The sequence below is a fragment of the Dendrobates tinctorius genome, unplaced genomic scaffold (assembly GCF_039654945.1).
Source record: "Dendrobates tinctorius isolate UK_male_01 unplaced genomic scaffold, ASM3965494v1 ptg000028l, whole genome shotgun sequence".
In the NCBI taxonomy this organism is placed as follows: Eukaryota; Metazoa; Chordata; class Amphibia; order Anura; family Dendrobatidae; genus Dendrobates; species Dendrobates tinctorius.
This window is the reverse complement of record NW_027361696.1, coordinates 11,382,747-11,399,780: the sequence shown is the minus strand read 5'-3', so window position 1 is coordinate 11,399,780 and position 17,034 is coordinate 11,382,747. Positions and strand designations below refer to the sequence as shown.

At 51.1% G+C, this 17,034-nt stretch overlaps 1 protein-coding gene and 1 long non-coding RNA gene across 3 annotated transcripts in view; one reads left to right on the top strand and one right to left on the bottom strand.

The window, feature by feature from the left end:
• Positions 1 to 11,060, bottom strand: part of LOC141085082 (tyrosine-protein kinase STYK1-like) — an 82,422-nt gene extending 71,362 nt beyond the window's left edge. Inside the window, exon 1 of one of the 2 annotated variants that reach the window (XR_012231209.1) lies at positions 10,880 to 11,060. The gene's annotated coding sequence lies outside the window, so the exon portion shown is untranslated. The remainder of the gene's footprint in view (positions 1 to 10,879) is intronic. The other variant, XM_073570124.1, reaches the window with a different exon arrangement.
• LOC141085083 (uncharacterized) lies at positions 11,023 to 12,629 on the top strand. Its single transcript, XR_012231210.1, has 3 exons — positions 11,023 to 11,117; positions 11,856 to 12,233; positions 12,510 to 12,629. It is a non-coding gene; the product is annotated as an uncharacterized lncRNA (long non-coding RNA).
• Positions 12,630 to 17,034: the final 4,405 nt, after the last annotated feature.

Below are 17,034 nucleotides of genomic sequence, written 5' to 3'. Positions count from 1 at the left end.
CATATATATCACCTCGTATATAATCACTCCATGTATCCTCTATATAATCATCCCATATATATCACCTCGTACATAATCACCCCGTGTATCTTGTATATAATCACCCTATATATCACCTCATATATAATCACCCAATGTATCCTGTATATAATCATCCCATAAATATCACCTCGTACATAATCACCGTGTATCATCATCCCATATATATCACCTCGTACATAATCACCCCATGTATCCTGTATATCATCACCCCATATATATCACCTCGTATATAATCACTATAATCACCCTGTGTATCATCATCTCATATATATCACCTTGTATATAATCACCCCATATATATACCTCGTATATAATCACCTCGTGTATCACCTTGTATATCCTGTATATAATCACCCCATATATATCACCTCGTATATAATCACCCCGTGTATTCTGTATACAGTATAATCACCCAATGTATCCTGTATATATTCACCCCATATATAATCACCTTGTATATAATTACCCCATATATAATCACCGTGTATAATCACCCTGTGTGTCCTGTATATAATCACTTCATATATAATCACCTTGTATATAATCACCCCATGTATCCTATATATAATCACCCCATGTATCCTATATATAATCACCCCATATATAATCACTCTATGTATTCTGTATATAATCACCCCATGTATCCAATATATAATCACCCCATATATAATCACTGTGTATAATCACCCTGTGTATCCTGTATATAATCACTCCATATATAATCACCCCATATATATCACCTCATATATAATAACCCCATACAGTATATATCACCTCGTATATGATCACCCCGTGTATTCTGTATACAGTATAATCACCCCAGTTATCCTGTATATAATCACCTAGTATATAATTACCCCATATATAATCAGCGTGTATAATCACCCTGTGTGTCCTGTATATAATCACTTCATATATAATCACCTTGTATATAATCACCCCATATATATCACCTTGTATATAATCACCCCGTGTATTCTGTATACAGTATAATCACCCAATGTATCCTGTATATAATCACCCCATATATAATCACCGTGTATAATCAACCTGTGTGTCCTGTATATAATCACTTCATATACAGTGGGGAAAAAAAGTATTTAGTCAGTCAGCAATAGTGCAAGTTCCACCACTTAAAAAGATGAGAGGCGTCTGTAATTTACATCATAGGTAGACCTCAACTATGGGAGACAAACTGAGAAAAAAAAATCCAGAAAATCACATTGTCTGTTTTTTTTTCATTTTATTTGCATATTATGGTGGAAAATAAGTATTTGGTCAGAAACAAGCAATCAAGATTTCTGGCTCTCACAGACCTGTAACTTCTTCTTTAAGAGTCTCCTCTTTCCTCCACTCATTACCTGTAGTAATGGCACCTGTTTAAACTTGTTATCAGTATAAAAAGACACCTGTGCACACCCTCAAACAGTCTGACTCCAAACTCCACTATGGTGAAGACCAAAGAGCTGTCAAAGGACACCAGAAACAAAATTGTAGCCCTGCACCAGGCTGGGAAGACTGAATCTGCAATAGCCAACCAGCTTGGAGTGAAGAAATCAACTGTGGGAGCAATAATTAGAAAATGGAAGACATACAAGACCACTGATAATCTCCCTCGATCTGGTGCTCCACGCAAAATCCCACCCCATGGGGTCAGAATGATCACAAGAACGTGAGCAAAAATCCCAGAACCACGCGGGGGGACCTAGTGAATGAACTGCAGAGAGCTGGGACCAATGTAACAAGGCCTACCATAAGTAACACACTACGCCACCATGGACTCAGATCCTGCAGTGCCAGACGTGTCCCACTGCTTAAGCCTGTACATGTCCGGGCCCGTCTGAAGTTTGCTAGAGAGCATTTGGATGATCCAGAGGAGTTTTGGGAGAATGTCCTATGGTCTGATGAAACCAAACTGGAACTGTTTGGTAGAAACACAACTTGTCGTGTTTGGAGGAAAAAGAATACTGAGTTGCATCCATCAAACACCATACCTACTGTAAAGCATGGTGGTGGAAACATCATGCTTTGGGGCTGTTTCTCTGCAAAGGGGCCAGGACGACTGATCCGGGTACATGAAAGAATGAATGGGGCCATGTATCGTGAGATTTTGAGTGCAAACCTCCTTCCATCAGCAAGGGCATTGAAGATGAAACGTGGCTGGGTCTTTCAACATGACAATGATCCAAAGCACACCGCCAGGGCAACGAAGGAGTGGCTTCGTAAGAAGCATTTCAAGGTCCTGGAGTGGCCTAGCCATTCTCCAGATCTCAACCCTATAGAAAACCTTTGGAGGGAGTTGAAAGTCTGTGTTGCCAAGCGAAAAGCCAAAAACATCACTGCTCTAGAGGAGATCTGCATGGAGGAATGGGCCAACATACCAACAACAGTGTGTGGCAACCTTGTGAAGACTTACAGAAAACGTTTGACCTCTGTCATTGCCAACAAAGGATATATCACAAAGTATTGAGATGAAATTTTGTTTCTGACCAAATACTTATTTTCCACCATAATATGCAAATAAAATGAAAAAAAAACAGACAATGTGATTTTCTGGATTTTTTTTTCTCAGTTTGTCTCCCATAGTTGAGGTCTACCTATGATGTAAATTACAGACGCCTCTCATCTTTTTAAGTGGTGGAACTTGCACTATTGCTGACTGACTAAATACTTGTTTTCCCCACTGTATAATCACCTTGTATATAATCACCCCATATATATCACCTTGCATATAATCACCCCATGTATCCTATATACAATCACCCCATTTATCCTATATATAATCACCCCATATATATTCACCCTATATATTCTGTATATAATCACCCCATGTATCCTATATATAATCACCCCATATATAATCACCGTGTATAATCACCCTGTGTATCCTGTATATAATCACTCCATATATAATCACCCCATATATATCACCTCATATATAATAACCCCATTCATTATATATCACCTCGTATATGATCACCCCGTGTATTCTGTATACAGTATAATCACCCCAGGTATCCTGTATATAATCACCTCGTATATAATTACCCCATATATAATCAGCGTGTATAATCACCCTGTGTGTCCTGTATATAATCACTTCATATATAATCACCTTGTATATAATCACCCCATATATATCACCTTGTATATAATCACCCTGTGTATTCTGTATATAATCACCCCATGTATCCTGTATATAATCACTCCATATATAATCACCTTGTATATAATCACCCCGTGTATTCTGTATATAATCACCCCATATATAGATACACCATGTATAATCATCCCGTTTATCCTGTATATAATCACCTCATATATAATCACCCCATGCATAGCTACAGCGCATATAATCACCCTGTATATAATCACCCCATATATATCACCTAGTATATCCTGTATAGTCACCTCGTATATAATCATCCCATGCATCCCTTATATAATCACCCTGTATAAAATCAGCCCGTATATAATCACCTCGTATATCCTGTATATAATCATCCCATATAAAATCTCCTCGTATATACAGTGTGTTCGTAAAGTCATGGTGCACCTTTGACCTGTCACAGGAAAGCAACAAAGACGATAGAAATGTGAAATCTGCTCCAAATAAAAAAAAACCTCTCCCAGTTTTCAGTTTTTCAGAATCCGTGACCAAAGTGATACGTGAATATTGGCACGTTTATAACGAAGCCCCCCACATAGGAATAACATTACTCAGGATAAGCAGTTGAAGGAAACCGGCAGTTTGGTGGAGAAACCCCGCTCTGGGAGGCCATAAGTGATGAGTCTGTAGAGGCTATACGGGACAGCTACCTAAGGAGCCCTAAAAAATCTGCGTGCGTGTGCTCGACAATTACCCCTAAGCAAGACTACAGTTCACAAGGTGTTAAAGAAACATCTCTGTTTTACGGGGTACAAATTGCGGCTGTTGCACGCTATCAAACCGGTGGATAGACCCAAACGATGCGCGTTTGCTACAGATATGCTTCATGAGATCGACAACGACGCAAGATTTTTGCAGAAGATTGTGTTTAGCGATGAGACGACCGTCCAAATCTATGGACATGTTCATCTCCATAACGTCCGAATATGGGCTGCTGAACATCCTCATGCCTACATTGAGTACGAACGTAACACCCCTATAGCGAACGTGTGGTGTGGCCTGATGCATGACAAGGTGATAGGCCAGCAGTCTGTGACAGCAAACACATATCTTGACATGTTGTAATTGTACGCAGTGCCACAGTTTCCAGAAGGTGTCATCCTTCAGGACGGCGCTCCTCCACACTATGCCACCATTGTTCATGAGTTTCTGGATAGAACATCCCCCCCCGGCGGTGGATAGGCAGGGGTTCTGTCAAGACATGACCACCACAATCCCTGGAACTGATGCCCTTAGACTTTTACTTTGGGGTTATGTGAAGCAACATGTGTACATTGAACGTATCAACAACATTAATCACAGAGAATCACAGACGTTATTTCCTCTGTTACACCAGACGTCCTTAGCCGTCTGTGGCAGGAACTCCACTATTGTTTGGATGTGTGTAGGGCAGTGATGGCGAACCTTTCTAAGACAGAGTGCCCAAACTGCAACCTAAAACCCAATTATTTATGACGAAGTGCCAACACGTGCCAAATGCCCCATCATGATCCCCTTCTTGTAGTAATATGCCCCATCATGATCCCCTTCATGCAGAAATATGCCCCATCATGATTCCCTTCATGTAGAAATAAGCCCCATCATGATCCCCTTCATGTAGAAATAAGCCCCATCATGATCCCCTTCATGTACAAATGCCCCATCATGATCCCGTTCATGCAGAAATATGCCCCATCATGATCCCCTTCATGCAGAAATATGCCCCATTGTGATCTCCTTCATGTGGAAATATGCCCCATCATGATCCCCTTCATGCAGAAATATGCCCCATCATGACCCCCTTCATGCAAAAATATGCCCCATCATGATCCCCTTCATGCAGAAATATGCCCCATCATGATCCCCTTCATGCAGAAATATGCCCCATCATGAACCCCTTCATGTAAAAATGCAGAAATTGCCCATTCCACCACCTTCATCATTTCCTCCTCCCCATCACCCCCATCATTGCCTTCTCCCCATCACTCCCATCATTCCCCTCTCCCCATCACTCCCATCATTGGCCCTCTTCCCATCACAGGCCCTCTCCCCATCACTTCCATCATTGGCCCTCTCCACATCACTCCCATCATTAGCCCTCTCCCCATGACTCCCATCATTCCCCTCTCCCCATCACCCCCATCATTGGCCCTCTCCCCATCATTCCCCTCTCCCCATCACTCCCATCATTGTCCCTCTCCCGATCACTCCCATCATTGGCCCTCTCCCCATCACTCCCATCATTGGCCCTCTCCCCATCACTCCCATCATTTCCCTCTCCCCATCACTCCCATCATTGGCCCTCTCCCCATCACTCCCATCATTGGTCCTCTCCCCATCACTCCCATCATTAGCCCTCTCCCCATCATTCCCCTCTCGCCATCACTCCCATAATTCCCCTCTCCCCATCACTCCCATCATTAACCCTCTCCCCATCCCTCCCATCATTCCCCTCTCCCCATCACTCCCATCATTAGCCCTCTCCCCATCACCAGCAGCCACACACACACACACACCAGTGGCAACACACACACCAGCGGCCACACACACACACCAGCGGCCACACACACCAGCAGCCACACACACACACCAGTGGCCACACACACACACCAGCGGCCACACACACACACACCAGCGGCCACACACACACACACACACCAGCGACCACACACACACACACACACATCAGCAGCCACACACACATCAGCGGCCACACACACACACCATCGGCCACACACACACACCAGCTGTCACGATCCATTTTTGGATCTTTGTCAGAGCCTGGACTCTCTTGTATAAACCTTTTTCCTTTCTGGCCTCAGGGGTTAATATGGAGTTTTGCCCCCAGAGGCCGATGGTGTTACTACAACTGTAGTTGGTCGGCTGCTGGGATTTTGCCCCCGGTGGCCGCTGGTGTTACTACAACTGTAGTTGGTCGGCTGCTGGGTTTTTGCCCCCGGTGGCCGCTGGTGTTACTACATGTTTAATTAGTCAGCAGGTGGTGATCTCCCCCCTCCTTCCTATAAAAGGTCATCAGCTGCTGTTGCTCCCTGTAGGTAATACTGGTCATTTGACTGGACCTACCTGGTGGACAGGGGGTTCAGCTTATCTGGAGCAGTGGAGTTGCTGCTGGATGCTGTTTGTGTGCCTTTCTCTGCTGCTTGGAGCATTGGGCTTTTAGTTGCTTTAACCCTGTGGTGTCTGTATTATTTTTCCTTGTGTGTTATTTGGTGCAGTTCACTTTATTCCCTGTCTCACCTCCTTGGGAGGGGTTGTGGGTTTAGCTCGGGGCTAAACAGGAGATAGGGACAGGTCGGGGACTTGGGCCTCACTACCATCAAGTGTACCCCCAAGTTAAGGAAAGTCAGGGCACCTCCTTAGCCTGAGGGGCAGTTCAGGGGCCCAGGTTCCACGTATCCTGTTTTCCTCCTACTGCCCCGTGACATCATCGGCCACACACACACACACACACCAGCGGCCATACACACACACCAGCGGCCACACACACACCAGCGGCCACACACACACCAGCGGCCACACACACACCAGCGGCCACACACACACATACACCAGCGGCCATACACACACACACCAGCGGCCACACACACATACACCAGCGGCCACACACACACACCAGCGGCCACACACACCAGCGGCCACACACACACACACCAGCGGCCACACACACACCAGCGGCCACACACACACACACCAGCGGCCACACACACACACACCAGCGGCCACACACACACCACACACCAGCGGCCACACACACACCAGCGGCCACACACACACACACACCAGTGGCCACACACACACCAGCGGCCACACACACACCAGCGGCCACACACATGCCAGCGGCCACACACACACACCAGCGGCCACACACACACATGCCAGCGGCCACACACACACACACCAGCGGCCACACACACCAGCGGCCACACACACACACCAGCGGCCACACACACACCAGCGACCACACACACACACACACATCAGCAGCCACACACACATCAGCGGCCACACACACACACCATCGGCCACACACACACACCAGCTGTCACGATCCATTTTTGGATCTTTGTCAGAGTCTGGACTCTCTTGTATAAACGTTTTTCCTTTCTGGCCTCGGGTTAATATGGAGTTTTGCCCCCAGAGGCCGATGGTGTTACTACAACTGTAGTTGGTCGGCTGCTGGGATTTTGCCCCCGGTGGCCGCTGGTGTTACTACAACTGTAGTTGGTCGGCTGCTGGGTTTTTGCCCCCGGTGGCCGCTGGTGTTACTACATGTTTAATTAGTCAGCAGGTGGTGATCTCCCCCCTCCTTCCTATAAAAGGTCATCAGCTGCTGTTGCTCCCTGTAGGTAATACTGGTCATTTGCTAACCAACCTTGGTGAAGACTGGACCTACCTGGTGGACAGGGGGTTCAGCTTATCTGGAGCAGTGGAGTTGCTGCTGGATGCTGTTTGTGTGCCTTTCTCTGCTGCTTGGAGCATTGGGCTTTTAGTTGCTTTAACCCTGTGGTGTCTGTATTATTTTTCCTTGTGTGTTATTTGGTGCAGTTCACTTTATTCCCTGTCTCACCTCCTTGGGAGGGGTTGTGGGTTTAGCTCGGGGCTAAACAGGAGATAGGAACAGGTCGGGGACTTGGGCCTCCCTACCATCAAGTGTACCCCCAAGTTAAGGAAAGTCAGGGCACCACCTTAGCCTGAGGGGCAGTTCAGGGGCCCAGGTTCCACGTATCCTGTTTTCCTCCTACTGCCCCGTGACATCATCGGCCACACACACACACACACACCAGCGGCCATACACACACACCAGCGGCCACACACACACCAGCGGCCACACACACACACCAGTGGCCACACACACACACCAGCGGCCACACACACATACACCAGCGGCCATACACACACACACCAGTGGCCACACACACATACACCAGCGGCCACACACACACACCAGCGGCCACACACACCAGCGGCCACACACACCAGCGGCCACACACACACACACCAGCGGCCACACACACACCAGCGGCCACACACACACACACCAGCGGCCACACACACACACACCAGCGGCCACACACACACACACACCAGCGGCCACACACACTCCACACACCAGCGGCCACACACACACCAGCGGCCACACACACACCAGTGGCCACACACACACCAGCGGCCACACACACACACACCAGCGGCCACACACACACACCAGCGGCCACACACACACACCAGCGGCCACACACACACATGCCAGCGGCCACACACACACACACCAGCGGCCACACACACACACCAGCGGCCACACACACACACCAGCGGCCACACACACACACACACACCAGCGACCACACACACACACACATCAGCAGCCACACACACATCAGCGGCCACACACACACACCATCGGCCACACACACACACCAGCTGTCACGATCCATTTTTGGATCTTTGTCAGAGTATGGACTCTCTTGTATAAACCTTTTTCCTTTCTGGCCTCAGGGGTTAATATGGAGTTTTGCCCCCAGAGGCCGATGGTGTTACTACAACTGTAGTTGGTCGGCTGCTGGGATTTTGCCCCCGGTGGCCGCTGGTGTTACTACAACTGTAGTTGGTCGGCTGCTGGGTTTTTGCCCCCGGTGGCCGCTGGTGTTACTACATGTTTAATTAGTCAGCAGGTGGTGATCTCCCCCCTCCTTCCTATAAAAGGTCATCAGCTGCTGTTGCTCCCTGTAGGTAATACTGGTCATTTGCTAACCAACCTTGGTGAAGACTGGACCTACCTGGTGGACAGGGGGTTCAGCTTATCTGGAGCAGTGGAGTTGCTGCTGGATGCTGTTTGTGTGCCTTTCTCTGCTGCTTGGAGCATTGGGCTTTTAGTTGCTTTAACCCTGTGGTGTCTGTATTATTTTTCCTTGTGTGTTATTTGGTGCAGTTCACTTTATTCCCTGTCTCACCTCCTTGGGAGGGGTTGTGGGTTTAGCTCGGGGCTAAACAGGAGATAGGAACAGGTCGGGGACTTGGGCCTCCCTACCATCAAGTGTACCCCCAAGTTAAGGAAAGTCAGGGCACCACCTTAGCCTGAGGGGCAGTTCAGGGGCCCAGGTTCCACGTATCCTGTTTTCCTCCTACTGCCCCGTGACATCATCGGCCACACACACACACCAGCGGCCACACACACACACCAGCGGCCACACACACACACACCAGTGGCCACACACACACACCAGCGGCCACACACACATACACCAGTGGCCATACACACACACACACCAGCGGCCACACACACATACACCAGCGGCCACACACACATACACCAGCGGCCACACACACATACACCAGCGGCCACACACACACACCAGCGGCCACACACACCAGCGGCCACACACACCAGCGGCCACACACACACACACACCAGCGGCCACACACACACCACACACCAGCGGCCACACACACACCAGCGGCCACACACACACCACACACCAGCGGCCACACACACACCAGCGGCCACACACACACACACACCAGTGGCCACACACACACCAGCGGCCACACACACACCAGCGGCCACACACACACATGCCAGCGGCCACACACACACACGCCAGCGGCCACACACACACATGCCAGCGGCCACACACACACACACCAGCGGCCACACACACACACCAGCGGCCACACACACACACCAGCGGCCACACACACATACACCAGCGGCCACACACACACACCAGCGGCCACACACACACACCAGCGGCCACACACACACACCAGCGGCCACACACACACACCAGCGGCCACACACACACCAGCGGCCACACACACATACACCAGCGGCCACACTCACCTCTCCACGCGCTGGCAGCTTCCTCCTTCCTCTCAGACATTGAGCGGCGCGGCCGCATGACATCATCATTCAGCACCGCGGCAGCGCCGCTCAATAAGTGAGAGGAAGTGAGAGGAAGCTGCGGCTCCAGAGCAGTGAGGCGAGGCCGCGTGCCAGCTGAGATGGCTCTGCGTGCCCTCTATGGCACGCGTGCCATAGGTTCGCCATCACTGGTGTAGGGCAGCAAATGGAGCCCACATCAAACTGCACTGAATAGGTATGAAACTGGGAGAGGTTTTCTTTTATTTGGAGCAGATTTCACATTTCTATTGTCTTTTGTTGCTTTCCAGTGACTGGTCAAAAGTGCACCTTTACTTTACAGACACACTGTAGTTACCCGTGTATACTCACCCTGTATATAATCACCTCGTATCCTGTATATTATCACCCTTTATATAAAAACCCTGTATAAAATCAACTCGTATATAATCACCTTGCATATCCTGTATATATAATCACCCTGTAAATAATCACCTCATATATCCTGTATATAATCACCCTGCATATAATAACCCCATATATAATCACCTTGTATATTCTATATATAATCACCCTGTATATAATTACCCCATATATAATTACATCGTATATCCTGTATATAATCACTGTATATAATCACCTCATGTATCCTGTACACAATTACCCTGTATATATATAATCACCCTGCATATAATTACCCCATATATAATCACCTGACCACGTATATGATCACATCGTATATTGTTACACCGCGTATAATCACCCCGTGTATCCTGTATATACGGCAGAGTTTGGGGGGCTGCTCTCACCTGTGACGCCTCATTTCTCGCTGTCCGCCTGTCACTGGCTCATTGTACCTGCCGGTGACATCTCTGCTGGTTGATCTTTAACCCCGGGCGATTCACGTGACTTGTCTGCTCTTTCCTCAGTACTGAGGTGACTCTGCTGCGTGGTTCAATCTGCACAGGAGGGGAAAGAAGGTGTCCCATGACGGGCAGACCTCGGCATGGAGCAGAGAGGCCATCAGCTGTGTACCTAGAGCTACAGGTGGGGCATTCAGTGACTGACCCCTGGTGGATCATTGGTGTAACTGCAGCTCACCTAGGGGTGAGATGCCATGGGGCGGTCTGCACGGGGGTGATACTATGGAGCAGCCTCTGTGGGGGGGAGGGGGGAACGTTGCTATGGGATGGCCTGTGAGGGAGACATTGTTATAGGGCAGCCTGTGAGGGGGATGTTGTTATGGGGCTGTCTGTGCTGGGGGTGTTGCTATGGGGCGGCCTGTGGGGGGGGTGCTGCTATGGGGAGGTCTGCGCGGGGGGTGTTGCTATGGGGTGGCCTGCGAGGTGGGATGATGTTATGGGGCGGACTGTGTGGGGGGACGATGTTATGGGGCGGCCTGCGTGGGAGGGATGATGCTATGGGGCGGTCTGCATGGGGGAGTGTTACTATGGGGCTGCCGATGTGGGGAGGATGTTGCTATGGCGCGGCTTGTGCTGGGGGTGTTGCTATGAGGCGGCCTGCAAAGGGGGATGATGTGATGAGGTTTCCTGTGTAAGGGGGTCTTGCTGTGGGGGGACGATATTATGGGATGGTCTGGACGGGGGGGTTGCTATGGGGTGGCCTGTGATGGCGGGGGGTTGCTATGGGTCGATTTGCACAGGGGGGTGTTCCTATGGTGTGGCCTGCGAGGGGGTGTTACTGTAGGTACGTGTGCCGACTGGGGGGGCGGTCCTTCTTCCACCGCAAACAGACTTACGACAGACACCGATGTGCGATCAACAGGTTCTCTTTATTGGCCGTCCTCTCGACGACCCACAGCACCACACAGCAGCTGCTCGACTCAGCACACAGGCGGGACCCGCCTGCGGTGCTGGGGGAACTCTCACCTTCCCCGGCGCCGCGACTTCCGACAGGCCATCTCGCATCTCCTCCAGCAGCCGATGTTCTTCACCCCCCAGCAGCCGATGTTCTTCACCCCTGCCATCCGGCAGGGCCAGCCTCCAGGCCCGATGGTTCCGCGGGGAGAGTCGACAACAGTTCCTCAGGTGCTGCTCCACCACAGCCTGGGCCGCGGGCGTGCGCTCCTCCGTTTTGTCCTCCGGCTCCAGCTCTGTGGGTCCGGCTGTCGGGGACTCCATCTGCGGCAGATCTCCAAGACGGGTGAGTCCTTGCTGCGCTGTCATCTGCTCCCAGCTCTCGCTGTAGTCCTTCAACGTGGGAGGGTACCCAGCTTTCCAGCAGCGGCACCCAGCTTTTCCAGCAGTGTTCCAGGGGCGAGCTCGGCTTAGCTACCCCTGACAGTCCCATTTAGCAGCAAACTCCTGTGATTCCTTCAGGCGCTTGTCTGCCCCAGCCATCCTACAAAGTCCCTTTCTGCTCCAGATCCTCTTATGAAAGCCAACAATCCTGATCACAGTCCAATTTTGTAATTCACAGTGAAAATCTTCAATCCGTTCAGCTTGGGTCCTTTGGTTCTTCGGTACAGGCTTACCGCTGAAGATGGTGTATTGGCGGCGATGATCCTGCCGACTATGCCAAATGTAGGTACGTGTGCCGACTGGGGGGTGGTCCTTCCGCCGCAAACTTAAGACAGACACCGATGTGCGTCAACAGATCCTTTTTATTGGCCGTCCTCTCGACAACCCGCAGCATAACACAGCAGCTGCTCGACTCTGCACACAGGCCCGGGTACATTCACTTCCTTCCTTTTCCTAATTGATGTCCCTAGCGGCTCTTTCACTGTGGCTGCCCTAGGCCTACCACCACAGCGCTTCACCGTCCGTCCGTCCGGTACCCCCGGCCTTCTCTGTCTGTCCTGCGGCTCTCCTGTCAGGGCCACCCCCCTGACTGTCTTCCTCCTCAGTCCCTTCTGGAGATTCTTCTCTGTCCATCTCCTCCTTTCAGTCTTCTCCTCTCCTGAGCTCCTCTCCCTGGACTGGCTTCTTCTTGAACTCTCTGCCCCTTCTTATATTCCCTCTCTCTGGGAATTCCCCTCTAGAGCTCCTGTAACCCCGCCCTCCATGATTCTGCGGTTCCATAGCCTTAAGGTGATGTAAAGCCCTTTTCTCACTGCTGTCTGCTGCCATCTTGTGGTCAAACTACAGTATTCCACCTCCTTCTGTTTCTGCTGTCTTTAGTCTCCCCCTAGTGGCCAACCCAGTACTTCACCATCCTTCTCCTATTTCTAGCTGTCTCCCACCTTCATATCCAGCAGTCCACGTCAAGGACACTGTACATTACCCTCCTGCTGCAGACAGGTCCATAGGTCAGTCCACTTCCCCTACATTACTATGGGGCAGCCCATGTGGGGGGACGATGTTACGGGGCGGCCTGTGTGGGGAGATGATGTTATTGGGCGGCCTGTGTGGGAGGGATGATGCTATGGGGCGGTCTGCACTGGGGGTGTTGCTATGGGGTGGCCTGTGTGGGGGACGATGATATGGGGTGGCCTGTGTGGGAGGGATGATGCTATGGGGCGGTCTGCACTGGGGGTGTTGCTATGGGGTGGCCTGTGTGGGAGGACGATGATATGGGGCGGCCTGTGTGGGAGGGACGATGCTATGGGGCGGCCTGTGCGGGGGGTGTTGCTATGGGGTGGCCTGTGAGGGGGGTGTTACTATGGGGCTGCTGGTGTGGGGAGGATGTTGCTATGGGGTGGTTTGCACTGGGGGTGTTGCTATGAAGCGGCCTGCAAAGAGGGATGATGTGATGGGGATTCCTGTGTAGGGGGGTCTTGCTATGGGGTAGCCTGTGGGGGGGATGATGTTATGGGGCAGCCTGTCCCGTCTGCCTGAGCTCCCCCGCAGCACCTGATCCCCGGGCTCCCTTGCAGTGTGGGTGAGTCACCCTGCTCAGCCGTGGCAGATCGCCGGTGCTGACAGGGCCTTGACAATATCATTTACTATGTAGAGCTGTGAGTTGTACATTTAATGCTGTGAAGAAAACACATTAAAGAGACTTTTTTCGTTTGGAACTTTGCTGGGTCACTGCCTCTTCACTGCATAAATGTGCAACCGCTGCACTACACACTCTGTTATTCTGCAAGAAATGTAATGGAGTGTATTATAATTACAGACAATATGACACGTGTGAATGTAATACTTTTTATATTATTTTGTAACAAGTGTAATGATGTATATTGATTGTACTTGTGAGGTTTTATATTATTCTGTAAGAATTTTTATATTATTGAAATGTTTTTGAGATGTATCTACTATATAATTGTCTAATTCTGTCTGTAACGGAAATCCCGCGTCGCTGATTGGTCGTGGCCAGCCGGGCGCGACCAATCAGCAACAGGCCAGTCTGGCCGCGAATTGGCACGGAATTCGAACGTCGCACGCCACCGCCGGGAGATTTGCCGCGCTAGCCGCAGATCTCCCGACGGTTGCCGCGGGTCATCTCCTACCACACGGAGGTCAGCGGCGACGCAGCCGGGAGATGACTTGCGCTAGCCTGATTGGTCGCGCCCGGCCGGCCGCGACCAATCAGCGACGGGTACAGTCCGTCCACGAATTGCTGCGGGATTTGAACCACACTTTTCTGATTGGTTGCGCCCGGTGACCAATCAGCGATATTGGCGCGGAATTTAACCCTCCCTCACAGCGCAATGTAGTTCACTCATCTTTACTGAACAAGTTCTGTCAGTCACAGTGTGATGTAGTTCAGTCATGTTTATATTTTACCTGGAAAATCCTGTGTATTCATTGCATTATTCTTAAAGCTTCATAAATAAACTACATACATATTCCAGAATACCCGATACGTTAGAATCGGGCCACCATCTAGTTTATTAATACTTTTATATTACTTTGTAATAATTTTTATATTATTGAAATGTTTTTATCTGTATTTATTTTTAGAACAATAAAATCTTTTAAAACTTTTACAATATCGTGTATTTGCTTTTTTTTTTTTACAAGCGTGTAAAACAGCCGCTTTATAACATGGCCATATAAACAATATGCCTAGTCAATAAGAATCACGATCCACGCTATCAAATAAGAGTAAATACTCTGCAGGGAATATAAAACTCCTATAAAATGAGAATCACAATATCAAACTAGATGTGTATTTTCTGAAGGAAGTACAGATAGTGGTTTGAAATGGTGCCTGGGCTGCCCCTTTAAGAGAGACTTGCCTGCTGCCCCTGCAAGACTTTCAACTCAGGATCCGTTTTAACTGTGAGTGCCTCTCAGGGGCCACTTTGGCCTCAGGGTCTGATTTGGTCTGTGGGGCCCCTCAGGATCTGATTCCTTGGCCTGGGCTCCTCAGGGCTTGAATTGTTGGCCGGGATTCCTCAGGCTCCTATTTTGTGGGTGTGGCCCCTCAGGGTCCGATTTTGCGGGTGTAGCCCCTCAGGGTCTGATTTTGTGGGTGGGGCCCCTCAGGGTCCAATTTTGTGGTTGGGGCCCCTCAGGGTCCGATTTTGTGGGTGGGGCCACTCTGGGTCCGTTTTGTTGGGCGGGGCTACTCAGGGTCCGATTTGGTGGGCAGGGCCCCTCAGGGTCTGATTTTGTGGCCAGGGCCCCTTAGGGTCCGATTTTGTGTCCGGGGCCCCTCAGGGTCCGATTTTGTTGGGCGGGACCACTCTGGGTCCCATTTGGTGGGCGGGGCCTCTCAGGGTCCAATTTGGTGGGCGGGGCCCCACAGGGTCTGATTTTGTGGTTGGGGCCCCTCAGGGTCCGATTTTGTGGGTGGGGCCACTCTGGATCTGCTTTGTTGGGCGGGGCTACTCAGGGTCCGATTTGGTGGGCAGGCCCCTTCAGGGTCCGATTTTGTGGGTTGGGCCCCTCAGGGTCTGATTTTGTGGCCAGGGCCCCTTAGGGTCCGATTTTGTGTCCGGGGCCCCTCAGGGTCCGATTTTGTTGAGCGGGACCACTCTGGGTCCAATTTGGTGGGCGGGGCCCCACAGGGTCCGATTTGGTGGGCGCGGCCCCTCAGGGTCCGGTTTGGTGGGAAGGGCCTCTCTGGGTAAGATTTGGAGGCTGGGGTCACTCAGCCTCCGATTTGGGGCCGGGGTCGATGAGCTTCCGATTTGGAGGCCAAGGTCAAAGAACCTCCGATTTGGAGACCGGGGTCATTGAGCCTCCGATTTGGAGACAGGGGTCGTTGAGCCTCCGATTTGGAGGCTGGGGTCGATGAGCCTCTGATTTGGAGGCCGGGGTGACTCAGCCTCCGATTTGGACCCCAGGGTCGATCAGCCTCTGATTTGGAGGCTGGGGTCGCTCAGCCTCCGATTTGAAGGCTGGGGTGGCTCAGCCTCCGATTTGGAGGCCGGGGTGGCTCAGCCTCCGATGTGAAGGCCGGGGTGGCTCAGCCTCCGATTTGGAGACCGGGGTGGCTCAGCCTCCGATTTGGAGGCCGGGGTGGCTAAGCCTCCGATTTGGAGGATGGGGTGGCTCAGCCTTCTATTTGGAGGCCGGGGTGGCTCAGCCTCCGATTTGGAGGCCGGGGTCGATCAGCCTTCGATTTGGAGGCCGGGGTCGATCAGCCTTCAATTTGGAGGCCGGGGTCGATCAGCCTTCGATTTGGAGGCCGGGGTCGATCAGCCTCCGATTTGGAGGCCGGGGTCGATCAGCCTCCGATTTGGAGGCCGGGGTCGATCAGCCTCCGATTTGGAGGCCGGGGTCGATCAGCCTCCGATTTGGAGGCCGGGGTGGCTCAGGCTCCGATTTGGAGGCCGGGGTCGATCAGCCTCCGATTTGGAGGCCTTGGTGGCTCAGCCTCAGATTTGGAGGCCGGGGTCGATCAGCCTCCGATTTGGAGGCCGGGGTCGATCAGCCTTCGATTTGGAGGCCGGGGTCGATCAGCCTCTGATTTGGAGGCCGGGGTCGATCAGCCTCCGATTTGGAGGCCGGGATCGATCAGCCTCCGATTTGGAGGCCGGGGTCGATCAGCCTCCGATTTGGAGGCCGGGGTGGCTCAGCCTCCGATTTGGAGGCCGGGGTCGATCAGCCTC